Source organism: Pteropus alecto, unplaced genomic scaffold (genome assembly GCF_000325575.1).
Source record: "Pteropus alecto unplaced genomic scaffold, ASM32557v1 scaffold7, whole genome shotgun sequence".
Lineage (NCBI taxonomy): Eukaryota > Metazoa > Chordata > Mammalia > Chiroptera > Pteropodidae > Pteropus > Pteropus alecto.
In genome coordinates this window covers 48,200,259-48,205,186 of record NW_006494614.1, presented here as the reverse complement: position 1 = coordinate 48,205,186, position 4,928 = coordinate 48,200,259, and the positions used below count along the sequence as shown (strand labels likewise).

General features: G+C 41.4%; 1 protein-coding gene across 1 annotated transcript in view; it reads left to right on the top strand.

Moving 5' to 3' along the window:
* GDPD4 (glycerophosphodiester phosphodiesterase domain containing 4) overlaps positions 1-4,928 on the top strand; it is a 101,539-nt gene that overhangs the window by 48,407 nt on the left and 48,204 nt on the right. The window lies entirely within an intron of this gene.

Below are 4,928 nucleotides of genomic sequence, written 5' to 3'. Positions count from 1 at the left end.
TTGAGAAATCAGCTGACAGTCTTATGGGAGTTCCCCTGTAGGTGACTAATTGCTTTTCTCTTTCTGCTTTTAGGATTCTCTCTGTGCCTTTAACCTTTGGTGTTTTAATTATGATGTGTCTTGGTGTGGGCATCTTTAAGTTCATCTTCTTTGGGACTGTCTGCATTTCCTAGGCTTGTATGTCTATTTTTTTTCACCAGGTTAGGGAAGTTTCCCATCATTATTTCTTCAAATAGGTTTTTAATCCCTTGCTCTCTCTTTCCTCCTGCTAGTACCCCTATGATGTGAATATTGGTACACTCGATGTTGTTCCTGTGGCCCCTTAAACAATCCTCATGATTTTTTTAGATTCTTTTTTCTTTTTGCTGTTCTGACTGGGTGTTTTCTGCTACCTTATCGTCTAAATAACTGATTTGATCTTCTCCTTCATCTAATCTACTATTGATTTCTTCTAATGTATTCTTCATTTCAGTTTTATATTCTTTATTTCTGACTGATTTTTTTTTTAAGTTTTATGTTTCTTTGTTAAAGTTCTCACTGAATTCATCTATTCCTCCCCTAAGTTTATTGAGCATCCTTATAACCAGTGTTTCGAACTCTGTATCTGGTAGATTGCTTGTCTTCATTTTGTTTAGTTCTTTTTCTAGAGCTTTGTTTTGTTCTTTCATTTGGGACATGTTTCTCTATCTCTTCATTTTGGCTGCCTCCCTGTGTTTGTTTCTATGTATTAGGTAGGGCTGCTATGTCTCTCAGTCTTAGTAGAGTGGCCTTATGTAGTAGGTGTCCTCTGGAGCCCACTGGCGCTGTCACCTGAGCCGGATGCTCCAGGTATGTCCCTTGTATGGGTTGTGTATGCCTTTCTGTTGTAGTTGAGCCTTGGTTGCTGTTTGCACATCCGTGGGAGGGACTGACCCTTGGGCTGATTGGTATGAAGACTAACCAGTGAAAGGCTGACCTATGGAGCAGGTTTTGCTTTAGCAGACCTCTGGTACTTGCTTCATCTGCCCTTTGGTTGTGTTGTCCTCGGATGCAGCCCTGGGTGATGCTCCAGCTCTTGTGGTTGCTGGCAATCATGTGTGCTAGCCCCAGGGTCTACTGGGAGGGACCCCCACCACAGGTCAAGTTCAGCTGTAGCCTGTGTACTTCCTGGGGCCACCTGACATAAGCCACCAAGCAGTTTGCAGATGGCCACCTCCTGTGCTAGGCTTATAGGTACCTCAAGAGGCCAGTCTGTGAACCATGGCTGACTGCTGCTGTTGCTGGGCTTGGGGCTCCTCAGCAAGACATACAAACGTGCTGAGGCCAGCTGCTGCCTGTTTGGGTTTTGCGAACCTTTGAAAGATTTTAGGAAAATTCACAGCATGAGCCAAGACAGGCCATTGTATGGAAAAGCCACTGGAGGTGGCTTGGGTGGACCCAAAAGTTGAAAGGGGCGGAGGTCTCAGGGAATCACCTGGGCTGGGTGACCTGTGTTAGCCAAGTTGATGGAGACTCAGATATGGAGGCCTCCTGTGTCTGCACACCTGGAGTGGGGAGGGCTCAAAAAAGGAACGGTGGATTCTTCCAGCTCTTCTGTCTGTGAGAAAGCTGCCCTCCAGCCCTCACCCTGAAGCTAGACAATTCCATTTCTCCCTGTATATCCCAGGCAGTTTTTGAGCAGCTTCTCTGGTGCTGGAGCTCAGAGCAAGTGAGTTGTCTATGAGTAAGATTGTGTGTGGGCCCTTTAAGAGGAACATCTGTGATTCCCACAGCCCTTCATCTCACTCAGCCACAATCTCTGCTGGTTTTAACAGCTAGAGGTTGTGGAGACTTCTCTTCCTGGCATTGGAACCCTGGGCTGGGGAACTCAGTGTGGGGCCAGGACCTCTCACTCCTCCAGAGGGACTTCTGCATCCAAGATATCCCTCTTGATTCCCATCCACCACATGTAGTGGGACCAGCCTGTTTTGTGTCTCCATTCCTCCTACCAGTCTTGAGGTGGCCTCTTATGGATGTCTTCAATTGTAGGACTTCTATTCGGCCAGACCTCAGGTGACTCCCGGTGTTGGTTGTTCTGTAGTTTAGTTGTAATTTTGATGTGGTTGTGAAACTGGTGAGCACAGTATCTATCTACTATACCATCTTGACCAGAGGTGTCTATTAATTTATTTAACTTAGAATGGTCCATACTTTATTTCTTTGTATTCTTTGTTTTTTTGTTGTTGTCGAAAATTGAGCATTTGAATCTAATAATGTGATAACACTGAAACTCAGATTCTTCTGCTTCCTCAGAGTTTGCTTAAAAAAAAGAAAAAAGCTTTGTGGGATGCCCCTTTGACATGAGTCACATTGAGGTGTAAACTTAAGGTCTTCTTAGATTTTTTCTGATTCTTTCTTTTGGCATATGTAGTCACTTTCTGATTTTCCCTGTATGTACAGATGTTTCTAATGTGCTGGTCTTTAATGTCTGGTTTCCAAAAGGGAGAAAAGGAGAAAAATTATGAGAGTTAAAAAGGGTGCTGGCCCTTTAAATGCCCTGGAAGTCACTTTGGTTGTAAGGTGAGAGCTTTGTAACAGTGGAGGAAGGTTCAACAACAATGACTGTGTGCCTCTCTTTCTGCCCTTCTGTGACAAGAAGGAGCAATCAGCAACCAGAGCAGAGATCCTTTATATTTGGAATACAGAATACTTTTGCTACCCTAGCTCTCACCAACTGCTATACAAGGAACCTGTGCACAGTTGCTTGCCATGTGGCTACAGGAGGGGGTTAGGAAGCTGCTACTGGGTTAAGAGCTGAATGAACTGACATTAACTCCAGTTTACATCCAAGCTTTCTCCTAAAAGTGGCAAGCCATTCATAGACTCCATAGTTCTCAAATAGTTACATCAGAGTTTTCCAGGGCAGTTGTCTAGGTGGGGAGATAGATTCCTGGTGCTTCCTACTCTGCCATCTTCCTGGCATCCTCTCTTCTTCCTTTCATTTTCAAGAATTTTAAGTTGGCATTTGATTTCCTTCAGAATTTAAAATATGTGGTTTTATTGTTTTCTTTCATCATTTTTGTTGAGAAGTCAGCTCTCTGCTTATCTGTATTTCTATCAAAATATCTTTTTTCCCTCCTGGCTACTTGTACGATTTCTTTTTTTCATCAGTTTTTCACCAGTTTTGTTATAATAATCCTTAGGGTAGGATGTGTGCATGTGTATGTGTACTCTTGTATTTATCCACCTTGGACTCATTAAGATTCTTGGATCTGTTTGTGCATAATTTTCATCAAATTTTGAATTTTTTTTTTTAGTTTTCTTTTTCTTTTCCTCTGTTCCCTCTTTTTAGGATCTAATCACATATATATAATACTGCTTGATAATGTCTCATAGGTCATTTGGGTAGACTCTATTGCTACATCTTAAAATTGATTGATCTTTACATGATCTATAATATCTAATCTGTTAATTTCTCCAGTGAAATTTTTACTTTAGTTATTATATTTTTCAGCTACAGAATTTCCATTTTAAATATATTAGTTATTTCAGCATTATGTTCGTGTTTTTCTTTACATCTATTATAGAAATCATGTATATTTTTGTTTTACATGTTTTAATATCCTTGTTTACTACTTTCATTACATTTTTCATTTCCAAGTTTTCTTTATTGTGTAATTTCTCCTGGTTGTGGTTACATTTTTCTGCTATTTTAAATGTCTGGTAAATTTTCATTACATGTCAGACATTACAAGATTAATAGAGTTTTGCTCTGCATATGTACAGTTTGATATTTTACCATATATTGAAGGGACAGCTGTATATATTTCCCTAAAACTCTTTTCTTTCTTCTTTCTTTCTTCTTCTTCTCCTCCTCCTCCTCCTCCTTCTTTCTTCTTCTTTTTTTTGGTATAGTTCCATCTTCTGTGGCAACAGTCCCCAACCTTTTTGGCATCTGGGACTGGTGCTCCTATATGAATGTAATGCCTGATGATCTGAGGTGGAGCTGAGGCGGTGATGCTAGCACTGGGGAGCAGCTGCAAATACAGCTGAAACATTGCTTGCTCACCTATCACTCACCTCCTGCTGTGTGGCCTAGTTCCTAATAGGCCATGGACCCGTACTGGTCCACTGCTTGTGGGTTAGGGACCCTTGCTCTCTCGAACTCCAGTACACCAATTCTAGCCATCTTGACCTCTCCTTAATTTGATCTCTTTCTCCTCATTTCAGCACGATAGCTGGGTCCATTTTAGGCATCCCTCCCTGTGCCACAGTCCAGTATGTGCTTACAAGAAGGAAGCCTGGGTAATGGTAGGGCTTGTTTCATTTATTTGTCTTTTCTCAGAGTTCAGCATATTGTACTCCCAATTATCCATTGGCTGAAGAAGTTATTTCTCTTAATTTGTCCAGTTTTCTAGTTGTTTATGGTCAGGAGTCTAAGTGTTAATCCTGTTACTCCCTCATGGCCATCAAAGAGTTCTCTTCATAGGTATTTTAATGGGAAAGCAAGAGAGATTTTCATAAAAGCAGAGATTTTTCAAGGCAAATAGCAGATAACAGAACCAGAAATTTTTCTAGTTATTCTATCTGATGTGAAGGGTCTAGGACCAGAAATACTCAGGGCAGGTGCCTTGCTGGAAAATGGGTCAGAGAAACAAAGGATGATCGAGTAGATTAGTATAATTCTGAGACCTCAGGGCCTTGCCACATCACCACACCCCTCAGCTTACTTTCAGGTCACTACTGTACCTACCGTTTTCTTGAGGCCAGAAAGCCCCTAGATAGGGAAGCTACTCTTCCATCATCACTGACATTTTATTATGTGTCACAAAAGATTAATCCCTAGGGCAGAAAAATATGAACATCAAAGTGTAAATGATTGGTACTTAGGCCTTTGCTGAGATTTTCGAGGGAGTTAGGAATCCTAGTGAGACTTGTGACCTTGATGGGCTTTCTGAGAGCCCTATTTA